Source organism: Hyla sarda, chromosome 1 (genome assembly GCF_029499605.1).
Source record: "Hyla sarda isolate aHylSar1 chromosome 1, aHylSar1.hap1, whole genome shotgun sequence".
NCBI lineage: Eukaryota > Metazoa > Chordata > Amphibia > Anura > Hylidae > Hyla > Hyla sarda.
The window spans coordinates 11,847,081-11,863,148 of record NC_079189.1 but is presented as its reverse complement, the minus strand read 5'-3'; positions in this window follow the sequence as shown (position 1 = coordinate 11,863,148).

The following is a 16,068-nucleotide window of genomic DNA, read 5'->3' as shown; positions in this document are numbered from 1 at the left end:
CTCCCGGGCACTACTCCACCCCGGGGCAGAATTTATCCTCTCTCTGCCCCAGAGACTCTTGCTATGTCTGAGTACATCCAGGAAAATTTAAAAAAGGGCTTTATCCGCAAATCCTCCTCTCCTGCCGGAGCCGGATTTTTCTTTGTGTCCAAAAAAGATGGCTCCCTACGTCCTTGCATTGACTACCGCGGTCTTAATAAAATCACGGTAAAGAACCGCTACCCCCTACCTCTCATCTCTGAACTCTTTGATCGCCTCCAAGGTGCCCACATCTTTACCAAACTGGACTTAAGAGGTGCTTATAATCTCATCCGCATCAGAGAGGGGGATGAATGGAAAACGGCATTTAACACTAGAGATGGACACTTTGAGTATCTGGTCATGCCCTTTGGCCTGTGCAACGCCCCTGCCGTCTTCCAAGACTTTGTTAATGAAATTTTTCGTGATCTCTTATATTCCTGTGTTGTTGTGTATCTGGACGATATCCTGATTTTTTCTGCCAACCTTGAAGAACACCGCCAGCATGTCCGCATGGTTCTTCAGAGACTTCGTGACAATCAACTTTATGCCAAAATGGAGAAATGTCTGTTTGAATGTCAATCTCTTCCTTTCCTAGGATACTTGGTCTCTGGCCAGGGACTACAAATGGATCCAGACAAACTCTCTGCTGTCTTAGATTGGCCACGCCCCTCCGGACTCCGTGCTATCCAACGTTTTTTGGGGTTCGCCAATTATTACAGACAATTTATTCCACATTTTTCTACCATTCTGGCTCCTATCGTGGCTTTAACCAAAAAGAATGCCAATCCTAAGTCATGGCCTCCCCAAGCGGAAGACGCCTTTAAACAGCTCAATTCTGCCTTTTCTTCGGCTCCCGTGCTCTCCAGACCTGACCCATCTAAACCCTTCCTATTGGAGGTTGATGCCTCCTCAGTAGGAGCTGGAGCGGTCCTTCTACAAAAAAATTCTTCCGGGCATGCTGTTACTTGTGGTTTTTTTTCTAGGACCTTCTCTCCGGCGGAGAGGAACTACTCCATCGGGGATCGAGAGCTACTAGCCATTAAATTAGCACTTGAGGAATGGAGGCATCTGCTGGAGGGATCAAGATTTCCAGTTATTATTTACACCGATCACAAGAACCTCTCCTATCTCCAGTCTGCCCAACGGCTGAATCCTCGCCAGGCCAGGTGGTCTCTGTTCTTTGCCCGATTTAATTTTGAAATTCACTTTCGGCCTGCCGATAAGAACATTAGGGCCCATGCTCTCTCTCGTTCCTCGGATGCCTCGGAAGTAGAGCTCTCTCCGCAACACATCATTCCTCCTGACTGCCTGATCTCCACTTCTCCAGCCTCCATCAGGCAAACTCCTCCAGGGAAGACCTTCGTCTCTCCACGCCAACGCCTCGGAATCCTCAAATGGGGTCACTCCTCCCATCTCGCAGGTCATGCGGGCATCAAGAAATCCGTGCAACTCATCTCTCGTTTCTATTGGTGGCCGACTCTGGAGACGGATGTTGTGGATTTTGTGCGAGCCTGCACTGTCTGTGCCCGGGATAAGACTCCTCGCCAGAAGCCCGCTGGTCTTCTCCATCCTCTGCCTGTCCCCGAACAGCCTTGGTCTCTGATTGGTATGGACTTTATTACAGACTTACCCCCATCCCGTGGCAACACTGTTGTTTGGGTGGTCGTTGATCGATTCTCCAAGATGGCACATTTCATCCCTCTTCCTGGTCTCCCTTCAGCGCCTCAGTTGGCAAAACAATTTTTTGTACACATTTTTCGTCTTCACGGGTTGCCCACACAGATCGTCTCGGACAGAGGCGTCCAATTCGTGTCAAAATTCTGGAGAGCTCTCTGTAAACAACTCAAGATTAAATTAAACTTTTCTTCTGCATATCATCCTCAATCCAATGGGCAAGTAGAAAGAATTAACCAGGTCCTGGGTGATTATTTACGGCATTTTGTTTCCTCCCGCCAGGATGACTGGGCAGATCTTCTACCATGGGCCGAATTCTCGTATAACTTCAGAGTCTCTGAATCTTCCTCCAAATCCCCATTTTTCGTGGTGTACGGCCGTCACCCTCTTCCCCCCCTCCCTACTCCCTTGCCCTCTGGTTTGCCCGCTGTGGATGAAATATCTCGTGATCTTTCCACCATATGGAAAGAGACCCAAAATTCTCTCTTACAGGCTTCATCACGCATGAAGAAGTTTGCTGATAAGAAAAGAAGAGCTCCCCCCATTTTTTCTCCTGGAGACAAGGTATGGCTCTCCGCTAAATATGTCCGCTTCCGTGTCCCTAGCTACAAATTGGGACCACGCTATCTTGGTCCTTTCAAAATTTTGTGCCAGATTAATCCTGTCTCTTACAAACTTCTTCTTCCTCCTTCTCTTCGTATTCCTAATGCCTTTCACGTTTCTCTTCTTAAACCACTCATCATCAACCGTTTCTCTCCCAAACTTGTTTCTCCCACTCCTGTTTCCGGCTCCTCGGACATCTTCTCCGTAAAGGAGATACTGGCCTCCAAGAAGGTCAGAGGGAAAACTATTTTTTTGGTCGATTGGGAGGGTTGTGGTCCTGAAGAGAGATCCTGGGAACCTGAGGACAATATCCTAGACAAAAGTCTGCTCCTCAGGTTCTCAGGCTCTAAGAAGAGGGGGAGACCCAAGGGGGGGGGGTACTGTTACGCCGAGCGCTCCGGGTCCCCGCTCCTCCCCGGAGCGCTCGCTACACTCTCGCTACTGCAGCGCTCCGGTCAGATCCACTGACCCGGTGCGCTGCGATACCGCCTCCAGCCGGGATGCGATTCGCGATGCGGGTGGCGCCCGCTCGCGATGCGCATCCCGGCTCCCGTACCTGTCTCGCTCTCCGTCGGTCCTGTCCCGGCGCGCGCGGCCCCGCTCCCTAGGGCGCGCGCGCGCCGGGTCTCTGCGATTTAAAGGGCCACTGCGCCGCTGATTGGCGCAAGTGGTTCTAATCAGTGTGTTCACCTGTGCACTCCCTATGTATACCTCACTTCCCCTGCACTCCCTCGCCGGATCTTGTTGCCATTGTGCCAGTGAAAGCGTTTCCTTGTGTGTTCCTAGCCTGTGTTCCAGACCTCCTGCCGTTGCCCCTGACTACGATCCTTGCTGCCTGCCCTGACCTTCTGCTACGTCCGACCTTGCTTCTGTCTACTCCCTTGTATCGCGCCTATCTTCAGCAGTCAGAGAGGTTGAGCCGTTGCTAGTGGATACGACCTGGTCACTACCGCCGCAGCAAGACCATCCCGCTTTGCGGCGGGCTCTGGTGAAAACCAGTAGTGACTTAGAACCGGTCCACTAGCACGGTCCACGCCAATCCCTCTCTGGCACAGAGGATCCACCTCCTGCCAGCCGGCATCGTGACAGCTACCCATCATCCTGCTCAGTTCCATGTATCGATATAGTGTTACCCATCATCCTACTCAGTTCCATGTATCAACATAGGGTGTTACCCATCATCCTGCTCACTTCCATGTATCAATATAGGGTGTCACCCATCATCCTGCTTAGTTCCATGTATCGACATAGGGTGTTACCCATCATCCTGCTCAGTTCTATGTATCGATATAGGGTGTTACCCATCATCCTGCTCAGTTCCATGTATCGATATAGAGTGTTACCCATCATCCTGCTCAGTTCCATGTATCAATATAGGGTGTCACCCATCATCCTGCTCAGTTCCATGTATCGATATAGTGTCACCCATCATCCTGCTCAGTTCCATGTATCGATATAGGGTGTCACCCATCATCCTGCTCAGTTCCATGTATCGATATAGGCTAAGTTTCCACTTGTTTTTTTTCCTGGCAGTTTTTGGATATATACCACTGCAGTTTTTGAGCCAAAGCCAGAAATGTATTCAGAAGGAATAATACATATAAAGGAAGGACTTACACTTCTCTTCACTTATGGATCCACTTCTGACTTTGGCTCAAAAACTGCAGTGGCATATATCCAAAAACTGCCATGAAGAAAACCAAGTGGAAACTTTGCCATTGGGTGTCACCCATCATCCTGCTCAGTTCCAGGTATTGCTATCAGGTGAATTAGATCATTAGTGGTACTAGATGTTGATGTCAGGTTCTGCCCATCATCCTACTTCATAGCAAATATAGATGCCAAGTTTCACCCATCATCCTGCTCAGTACCAGGTATAGGTGGGAGTCCTGATCACCTTAAATGGGCACTGTCATAATTTTTATTTTTTGATATGTTGTAGTACTTATGTACTACAACATATCGCTAATATACTTCTATTATTTTTTGGGGGGTAAATTATTGTAACTTGCTCTTGAAATCCGACCACTAGGGGTCTCCCTTCTAGTGGCGGGCTGCAGCTTGCTGTGACGTCACAGCTGAATTTCAGACCGATCCCGGGCCGGCAATCGGTCCGAATTCAGTCAGCCTGCGCTCGTTCCCTGTATGGTTAAGCCTGTTCTGAGGTCTTATTTCACTTGGGGAAATAAATAAAATCTACCAAATAGGATTTATCTAGGAGGGGGGTTGTTCAGATGATTCTGTGGCCAAATTATATGCTAAACTATGTATACCTTCCCTGAGGGTTTTCCTAAGATTCCACCTCTAGTTTCACAACTACAACTCCCAGCATGCCCTCACAGCCAATAGCTGTCAGGGCATGCTGAGAGTTGTAGTTGTGAAACAGCTGTAGGCACCCTGTTAGGAAAACACAGGAGCGCAGCATAGATGAGGTAAGGGCGGATGTCGGCACCTAGCAGGCATCAGTGACATTGCGTCTGCTGGTTAAGTCTGCTTCATGCTCGGCCTCAAACAGCAGAATTAAAGACAGCAATATAACACTTTACAAAGCAAATTTTTTTTTTTTTTAAAGGGAGGGGGTTAGGGATAGATTAGCAATAGGTAGCGACAGGAAAAAATATATAGATGGTGGGAGCTTCTCTTTAATACTACAGATTTCATCCCTCTTCACTATGTGTAGGATAGTGAGAGAAGGGACTGTTACTATATTGTGTGGGTTCTACTTATATTTCTTTTTAAGGGACGTGTAAATGAGGTCACTCACACTCACTGGATTGAAAAGAAGGTGGAGAAGAGCCAAGTCAGTACGGTGATGCCACATACCGTATATACTCGAGTATAAGCCTAGGGTGGGAAATACATCATCCCCCCCTGTCATCATCCAGACCCCCGTCATTAACACCCTCATCATCATCTCCCTGTCATCATCCCCCCTTCATCATCACCGCCTGTCATCATCCCCTTGTCATCATCCCCACACCCCCCCTTCATCATCCCCTTGTCATCATCCCACACCCCCCCTTCATCATCCCCTTGTCATCATCCCCTTGTCATCATCCCACCCCCCCCTTCATCATCCCCTTGTCATCATCCCACACCCCCCTTCATCATCCCCTTGTCATAATCCCCACCCCCCTTCATCATCCCCTTGTCATCATCCCCACCCCCCCTTCATCATCCCCTTGTCATCATCCCACACCCCCCCTTCATCATCCCCTTGTCATCATCCCCACCCTTCATCATCCCCTTGTCATCATCCCCACCCCCCTTCATCATCCCACACCCCCTTCATCATCCCCTTGTCATCATCCCCTTGTCATCATCCCCACCCCCTTCATCATCCCCTTGTCATCATCCCCTTGTCATCATCCCACACCCCCCTTCATCATCCCCTTGTCATCATCTCACATCCCCCCTTCATCATCCCCTTGTCATCATCCCCACCCCCCTTCATCATCCCCTTGTCATCATCCCCACCCCCCTTCATCATCCCCTTGTCATCATCCCCACCCCCCTTCATCATCCCCTTGTCATCATCCCCACCCCCCTTCATCATCCCCTTGTCATCATCCCCTTGTCATCATCCCACACCCCCCTTCATCATCCCCTTGTCATCATCCCCTTGTCATCATCCCCACCCCCCTTCATCATCCCCTTGTCATCATCCCCACCCCCCTTCATCATCCCCTTGTCATCATCCCCACCCCCCTTCATCATCCCCTTGTCATCATCCCATTGTCATCATCCCACCCCCCCCTTCATCATCCCCTTGTCATCATCCCCTTGTCATCATCCCCTTGTCATCATCCCACACCCCCCCTTCATCATCCCCTTGTCATCATCCCACACCCCCCCTTCATCATCCCCTTGTCATCATCCCTACCCCCCTTCATCATCCCCTTGTCATCATCCCCTTTTCATCATCCCACCCCCCCTCATCATCCCCCTTTCATCATTCCACCCCCCCCCCTTCATCATCCCCTTGTCATCATCCCATCATCCCCTTGTCATCAAAACTACAACTCCCAGCAAGCCCGGGCAGCCGATGGCTGCCCGGGCTTGCTGGGAGTTGTAGTTTTGAAACCTCTGGAGGTCCGCAGGTTGAAGACCACTGAGGGCGGAGAGTTCACTCGAGTATAAGCCGAGGGGGGTGTTTTCAGCACAAAAAATCGTGCTGAAAAACTCGGCTTATACTCGAGTATATACGGTAGGTTTGTAGGCTAAGAAGGAGACCACAGAGAATGTCACAGGGAATTCCATAGTCTCACCTGCTTTTACAGTAAAGAATCCCCGTCTGTGATGATGGTGAAACCTTCTACCCTCTAGACGTGGAGGATACCCCCTTGTCATGTTTACTGACCTAGGTATAAAAAAGATCACTATTGCTTCTAAGATCTCTTCTCGCCGAACTAAATAACATCAAGCTTGTACATTTATTCTATTTTTATTTTTTTTACAGCCCAAAAGCATAACCTTTACATTCTAGTCACGTTTGGTTTGCCCCACCTTACAAGATTATAGCCCACTGACATTTCAGACATGACATTCACTTCCAGGTGATGAATGAACATATAATGACAGGTCCAAAACAACAAGAACAGAAAGTACTTTGAATTTGTGCGGCTACTGTACGTCTTCGACATTAGCAGTAAATATTATCGGGCAAGTACCTGTAAAGCCGGTGGTGACTGAACGCCGGGCCGTGTCTGCTGCTCGAAACAAATAATCTCCTGAGATGTGGAGGATTCTGAAGATCAATCAGGCAGAAGATGAGTGATGACGTGACAGTAGACGTCTGCTTCGTGACCGCTGTACTGCTCTCCCAGGAAAACCTTGTGAAATGCTTTTAATAAGTTAGAAGATTGCTGAAATAAGACAGGAGATAAAGGACATGATCCTCTAACCCTGAAAAATCATATCAGCTAAGTTCACCAACTCCATGTCCTAAGGCCCAGCATGCACCTAGGGTTTATGGCTGCGGTTGGGGTAGATTGATCCATAGTTGTCATCATTTCTGGTTCTTGTTGACATCAACCTTTACAGCTCTGGAATAAAGGAAGGAAAAACACTCCTGGATCTTTACCATCCAGATTTCTACCTCTACATGTGGCTGGTCAGAGTTCCTGTCATGTCCCATTGATTTGGTCTTAAGGTGCCCATACACCTTATATTAAAGTTGCCTGCAGGTTCAGCCAACTCTCTAAGGTGTATGGCACCATCGTCTGATGATGTTGGTGAAGAGAAGGGTCAACGTGCTGGATGTTTGACTCTCTTTGTTCTGGGAAGGGAAAGCAGGTGCCAGAGCAGTCTTCCTGCGGCTTATCACTCCCTTCCCTATAGCCATGCTGAAAGTTCATGTGTATGAAAGTTGGAAACATTCGTTTGACAGTTACTAAGTGTATGGACAGCTTTTCTTCTGCTTGGAGGCCTACTCCCACCCGCCCGTCTCCTGACACGACCCTTAGTGGCTGTTAATTTTTGGATTCCCCTGTGAGGTGTGCCACTCACTTCTGCAGCCCTCTTGCTGGGACTTCTGATATTACATTTCACGTGTTGACTCCCCCGACCAGCATGCGCCAAAGCACCTTTCCTTCAGCTAATGTCCAGCCCCCCCAGGCTACTTTTAAGGTCCTATCTCCCTTTATCATGTGACGGAGCAATAAGGTCCTACTAATTCCTGACCTGTGAAAAGGTGTTTGCCATAAATTTACTAATTTACATTGTTTCCAACGGAAACACAGAATACAAATTTACTGCTGCTCAGTAGCATAAATAGATAAAAAAAAAAGGTATGATCCGTAATCCTCAAAAAAATACTCTATCAAAACACAGCTGGAATTACCAATGACTCAGTGAGTCAATTTCATCTGACAGGTCGGCTATTAGCATAAGTACAGAATAATAGCAGCATGTGAACGAAAGTACCACTGTGAATTACCTGTGTCTAGATCATAAAACTGATAAATTATACTATAATTCAGCCCTGTCAGCTATGTAGCGTAGCAACTTGATACCATAGCGACCCAAAAAGAAAATTCTATTATATGTAAGTAGCACAAGGTCAGTTAAGCTGTGTGCATATATAGTAAATTTGAGTAGCCGTATTAGTCCAGTGATGCAGATGCACATCAAAAAATGTTGCAGTATCTTGTAATACCTTTTTTATTGGACTAACAGCATTTTGTAGAGAAGCTTTCGGGATTCCTCCCATTATCAAGTCCAAAGCAAATCTGAGTTCACAAGCAGAAGACACAGGTTACATCTCACAAATATGCAGGGGTTAAGACAATAGATGTGGAGAATTCACACTAAGATGGGCCATAAATTGTCCTGTTATGGAAACATAGACTAGATAGATAAGGATGAGAAAAAGGGGAAGCGAGGGGGGAGCAGGGGAGAGACTGATAATTGAGCAGGACAAAGTGAGATGAAAAAGAGAATACAGTACAGGACAGGATATAAGAGAATACAGTACAGGACAGGATATAAGAGAATACAGTACAGCACAGGATATAAGAGAATACAGCACAGGATATAAGAGAATACAGTACAGCACAGGACATAAGAGAATACAGTACAGGACAGGATATAAGAGAATACAGTACAGTACAGGATATAAGAGAATACAGTACAGTACAGGATATAAGAGAATACAGTACAGCACATGATATAAGAGAATACAGTACAGCACAGGATATAAGAGAATACAGTACAGCACAGGACATAAGAGAATACAGTACAGGACAGGATATAAGAGAATACAGTACAGTACAGGATATAAGAGAATACAGTACAGGACAGGATATAAGAGAATACAGTACAGCACAGGTTATAAGAGAATACAGTACAGCACAGGATATAAGAGAATACAGTACAGCACAGGTTATAAGAGAATACAGTACAGGACAGGATATAAGAGAATACAGTACAGTACAGGATATAAGAAAATACAGTACAGTACAGGATATAAGAGAATACAGTACAGCACAGGATATAAGAGAATACAGTACAGCACAGGATATAAGAGAATACAGTACAGGACAGGATATAAGAGAATACAGTACAGTACAGGATATAAGAGAATACAGTACAGGACAGGATATAAGAGAATACAGTACAGCACAGGTTATAAGAGAATACAGTACAGCACAGGATATAAGAGAATACAGTACAGCACAGGATATAAGAGAATACAGTACAGCACAGGTTATAAGAGAATACAGTACAGGACAGGACAGGATATAAGAGAATACAGTACAGTACAGGATATAAGAGAATACAGTACAGCACAGGATATAAGAGAATACAGTACAGCACAGGATATAAGAGAATACAGTACAGGACAGGATATAAGAGAATACAGTACAGTACAGGATATAAGAGAATACAGTACAGGACAGGATATAAGAGAATACAGTACAGCACAGGTTATAAGAGAATACAGTACAGCACAGGATATAAGAGAATACAGTACAGCACAGGTTATAAGAGAATACAGTACAGGACAGGATATAAGAGAATACAGTACAGTACAGGATATAAGAGAATCCAGTACAGTACAGGATATAAGAGAATACAGTACAGCACAGGATATAAGAGAATACAGTACAGCACAGGATATAAGAGAATACAGGACAGTACAGGATATAAGAGAATACAGTACAGTACAGGATATAAGAGAATACAGGACAGTACAGGATATAAGAGAATACAGTACAGCACATGATATAAGAGAATACAGGACAGTACAGGATATAAGAGAATACAGTACAGCACATGATATAAGAGAATACAGTACAGTACAGGATATACGAGAATACAGCAGAGGATATAAGAGAATACAGTACAGTACAGTTTATAAGAGAATACAGTACAGCGCAGGATATGAGAGAATACAGTACAGCACATGATATAAGAGAATACAGTACAGCACATGATATAAGAGAATACAGTACAGCACAGGATGTAAGAGAATACAGTACAGCACAGGATATAAGAGAATACAGTACAGCACAGGATATAAGAGAATACAGTACAGCACAGGATATAAGAGAATACAGGACAGTACAGGATATAAGAGAATACAGTACAGTACAGGATATAAGAGAATACAGGACAGTACAGGATATAAGAGAATACAGTACAGCACATGATATAAGAGAATACAGGACAGTACAGGATATAAGAGAATACAGTACAGTACAGGATATAAGAGAATACAGTACAGCACATGATATAAGAGAATACAGTACAGTACAGGATATAAGAGAATACAGGACAGTACAGGATATAAGAGAATACAGTACAGCACATGATATAAGAGAATACAGGACAGTACAGGATATAAGAGAATACAGTACAGCACATGATATAAGAGAATACAGTACAGTACAGGATATAAGAGAATACAGTACAGCAGAGGATATAAGAGAATACAGTACAGTACAGGTTATAAGAGAATACAGTACAGCGCAGGATATGAGAGAATACAGTACAGCACATGATATAAGAGAATACAGTACAGTACAGGATATAAGAGAAAACAGTACAGAACATGATATGAGAGAACACAGGACAGTACAGGATATAAGAGAATACAGTACAGCACATGATAAAAGAGAATACAGTACAGTACAGGATATAAGAGAATACAGTACAGCAGAGGATATAAGAGAATACAGGACAGCACAGGATATAAGAGAATACAGTACAGTACAGGATATAAGAGAATACAGTACAGTTATATTGCGGTGTATATAGTAGTATATACGGATACTGGAAGCCTGTGCTAGCATTTCTCCTGCGGTGTATATAGTAGTATATAGCAGTGTATACGGATACTGGAAGCCTGTGCTAGCATTTCTCCTGCGGTGTATATATTAGTATATAGCAGTGTATACGGATACTGGAAGCCTGTGCTAGCATTTCTTCTGCGGTGTATATAGTAGTATATAGCAGTGTATACGGATACTGGAAGCCTGTGCTAGCATTTCTCCTGCGGTGTATATAGTAGTATATAGCAGTGTATACGGATACTGGAAGCCTGTGCTAGCATTTCTCCTACGGTGTATATAGTAGTATATAGCAGTGTATACGGATACTGGAAGCCTGTGCTAGCATTTCTCCTGCGGTGTATATAGTAGTATATAGCAGTGTATACGGATACTGGAAGCCTGTGCTAGCATTTCTCCTGCGGTGTATATAGTAGTATATAGCAGTGTATACAGATACTGGAAGCCTGTGCTAGCATTTCTCCTGCGGTGTATATAGTAGTATATAGCAGTGTATACGGATACTGGAAGCCTGTGCTAGCATTTCTCCTGCGGTGTATATATTAGTATATAGCAGTGTATACGGATACTGGAAGCCTGTGCTAGCATTTCTTCTGCGGTGTATATAGTAGTATATAGCAGTGTATACGGATACTGGAAGCCTGTGCTAGCATTTCTCCTGCGGTGTATATAGTAGTATATAGCAGTGTATACGGATACTGGAAGCCTGTGCTAGCATTTCTCCTGCGGTGTATATAGTAGTATATAGCAGTGTATACGGATACTGGAAGCCTGTGCTAGCATTTCTCCTACGGTGTATATAGTAGTATATAGCAGTGTATACGGATACTGGAAGCCTGTGCTAGCATTTCTCCTGCGGTGTATATAGTAGTATATAGTATAAATGGCGCACCCTGTATAATTTAGCAGTTTTTTATGATATAGACGCAGATAATTCACAGTAATACTTACATTCAAATGCTGCTGCTATTATTCTAAACTAATGCAAGTTTGAAACAAAATCCACTTGTGTGAAGAAGCCTTAAAGGGGTATTCCAGGCCAAAACTTTTTTTTATATATATATCAACTGTCTCCAGAAAGTTAAACAGATTTGTAAATTACTTCTATTAAAAAATCTTAATCCTTCCAATAGTTATTAGCTTCTGAAGTTTTCTGTCTAACTGCTCAATGATGATGCCACGTCCCAGGAACTGTGCATGATAGGAGAATATCCCCATAGGAACTGCACAGCTCCCGGGACGTGACATCATCATTGAGCAGTTAGACAGAAAGCAACGACTCAACTTCAGAAGCTAATAACTATTGGAAGGATTAAGACTTTTTAATAGAAGTAATTTAAAAATCTGTTTAACTTTCCGGAGCCAGTTGATATATATAAAAAAAAGTTTTGGCCTGGATAACCCCTTTAACCCCTTAACGACGCAGGACGTAAATGTATGTCCTGGTGCGGTGGTACTTAACGCACCAAGACGTACATTTACGTCCTGTGCATAACCGCGGGCATCGGAGCGATGCCCGTGTCATGCGAGGCTGATCCCGGCTGCTGATAAAAGCCAGAGACCCGCCGGCAATGGCCGACGCCCGCGATCTCGCGGGCGTCCGCCATTAACCCCTCAGGTGCCGGGATCAATACAGATCCTGGCATCTGCGGCAGTGCGCGATTTGAATGAATGATCGGATCGCCCTCAGCCCATTTTGGCCTTAAGGACTCAGACAATTAAATTTTTACGTTTTCATTTTTTCCTCCTCGTCTTCTAAAAATCATAACTCTTTTATATTTTCATCCACAGACTAGTATGAGGGCTTGTTTTTTGCGCGACCAGTTGTCCTTTGTAATGACATCACTCATTATATCATAAAATGTATGGCGCAACCAAAAAACACTATTTTTGTGGGGAAATTTTCACACCGTACAATTTATGGTAAAAATGACATGTGTTCTTTATTCTGAGGGTCAATACGATTAAAATGATACCCATTATTATATACTTTTATATTATTGTTGCGCTTAAAAAAAATCACAAACTTTTTAACCAAATTAGTACGTTTATAATCCCTTTATTTTGATGACCTCTAACTTTTTTATTTTTCCGTATAAGCGGCGGTATTGGGGCTCATTTTTTGTGCCATGATCTGTACTTTTTTTTGATAGCACATTTGCATATAAAAAACTTTTAATTAATTTTTTATAATTTTTTTTTAATAAAATGTATTAAAAAAGTAGGAATTTTTCGACTTTTTTTTTCGTTCACGCCGTTCACCGTACAGGATCATTAACATTTTATTTTTATAGTTCGGACAGTTACGCACGCGGCGATACCAAATATGTCTATAAAAAAAAAAATTTACGCTTTTTGGGGGTAAAATAGGAAAAAACGGACGTTTTACTTTTTTATTGGGGGAGGGGATTTTTCCCTTTTTCTTTACTGTTACTTTTACATTTTTTTACATTTTTTTTTACACTTGAATAGTCCCCATAGGGGACTATTCATAGCAATACCATGATTGCTAATACTGATCTGTTCTATGTATAGGACATAGAACAGATCAGTATTATCGGCGATCTTCTGCTCTGGTCTGCTCGATCACAGACCAGAGCAGGAGACGCCGGGAGCCGCCGGGAGCGCTGCGGACGATCCGATCATTCATTCAAATCGCGCACTGCCGCAGATGCCGGGATCTGTATTGATCCCGGCACCTGAGGGGTTAATGGCGGACGCCCGCGAGATCGCGGGCGTCGGCCATTGCCGGCGGGTCCCTGGCTGCGATCAGCAGCCGGGATCAGCCACGCATGACCCGGGCATCGCTCCGATGCCCGCGGTTATGCACAGGACGTAAATGTACGTCCTGGTGCGTTAAGTACCACCTCACCAGGACGTACATTTACGTCCTGCGTCCTTAAGGGGTTAAAAGGGGTACTCTGCTACTCAGCATTTGGAACTAACTGTTCCAAATGTTGGGGCCGGCCCCGGGAGCTTGTGACATCATAGCCCCACCCCCTCATGACGTCACACCCTGTCCACTCAATGCAAGTCTATGGGAGGGGGCGTGGCGACTGTCACGCCCCCTCCCATAGACTTGCATTGAGGAGGCAGATGTGACATCATGAGGGGGCGGGGCTATGATGTCACAAGCTCCCGACTCCAGCATTCGTCACAGTTTGTTCCAAACGCTGAGCAGCAGAGTACCCCTTTAAGGGTGTATTTACACACAGAATCTGTTGCAGATTTGAAGTAACAAAATCTGCAGTTGTGTACGCTGTCAGCGGTAATTATGGCCACGCTCGTAAATAGAGATGAGCGAACTTACAGTAAATTCGATTCGTCACGAACTTCTCTGCTCGGCAGTTGATGACTTTTCCTGCATAAATGAGTTCAGCTTTCAGGTGCTCCGGTGGGCTGGAAAAGGTGGATACAGTCCTAGGAAAGAGTCTCCTAGGACTGTATCCACCTTTTCCAGCCCACCGGAGCACCGGAAAGCTGAACTAATTTATGCAGGATAAGTCATCAACTGCCGAGCAGAGAAGTTCTTGACGAATCGAATTTACTGCAAGTTCGCTCATCCCTACTTCTAAACAGTATTCCTCTATGGATTAGAGATCACACATTTCCATTTGCCTAATTGAGAATTATTACTGTTACCAGGTACAGTACTGATTAGAGATGAGCTAATTTACAGTAAATTCGATTCGTCACGAACTTCTCGGCTCGGCAGTTGATTTCTTATCCTGCATAAATGAGTTCAGCTTTCCGGTGCTCCCGTGGGCTGGAAAAGGTGGATATAGTCCTAGGAGACTCTTTCCTAGGACTGTATCCACCTTTTCCTGCCCACCGGAGCACCGGAAAGCTGAACTCATTTATGCAGGAAAAGTCATCAACTGCCAAGCCGAGAAGTTCGTGACGAATCGAATTTACTGTAAATTCGCTCATCTCTAGTATTGATCCCAAACACCTATGGGACCGTGAGATTTGTAATATAGTGTATTTTTGGTCCTTATAACCGGTGGTTTCAGGAAAGCATAGTGGCTATAAAGTTTACCCTCCTTTTCCTATTGATTGAGTTCTTTGTTGACATTGGTGCTCGTCCCCTACCTGATAATACGTGTGGCGCTTCTTCCTTATCATAACGGGTTTTGTGTTTGGCAGAGGGGCAAAATTAAAGGGGTACTCCGGTGAAAACCTTTTTTCTTTTAAATCAACTGGTGGCGGAAAGGTCAACATATTTGTAAATTACTTCTATTAAAAAAATCTTAATCCTTACAGGATTTATTAGCTGCTGAATGCTACAGAGGAAATTCCTTTCTTTTTGGAACACTGATGACATCACGAGCACAGTGCTCTCTGCTGACATCTCTGTCCATGTTAGCAACCGTGCATAGCAGATGTATGCTAAGGGCAGCATGGTGGCTCAGTGGTTAGCACTGCTGCCTTGCAGTGCTGGGGACTTGGGTTCAAATCCCACTAAGGACAACAATAAATAAAGCATTATTATTATTATAATAATGTCAGCAGAGAGAACTGTGCTCATCATGTCATCAGAGAGCATTCCAAAAAGAAAAGAATTTCCTCTGTAGTATTCAGCAGCTAATAAGTACAGGAAGGATTAAGATTTTTTAATAGAAGTAATTTACAAATATGTTTAACTTTCTGCCACCAGTTGATTTAAAAGAAAAAAGGTTTTCACCGGAGTACCCCTTTAAGCACGTTTTTTTTTTTTTTTTGCACAAAAACATGTTGTGCAAACTATTTATGCTCCATGTGGTGCTATTATTTTGGCATTGCAGTATTTAGGTCCTGTCTCTGAGTATTTGAGTTGGGCACCGTGTAATTATTTACCTGGTGGCCTATGGCATTGCTTTTTGGATTTCTAGTCCATGGTGATATTTATTATATATATATATATATATATATATATATATATATATATATATATATATATACATACAATTAATTAAAGAATATATTAAAGAATGTAACG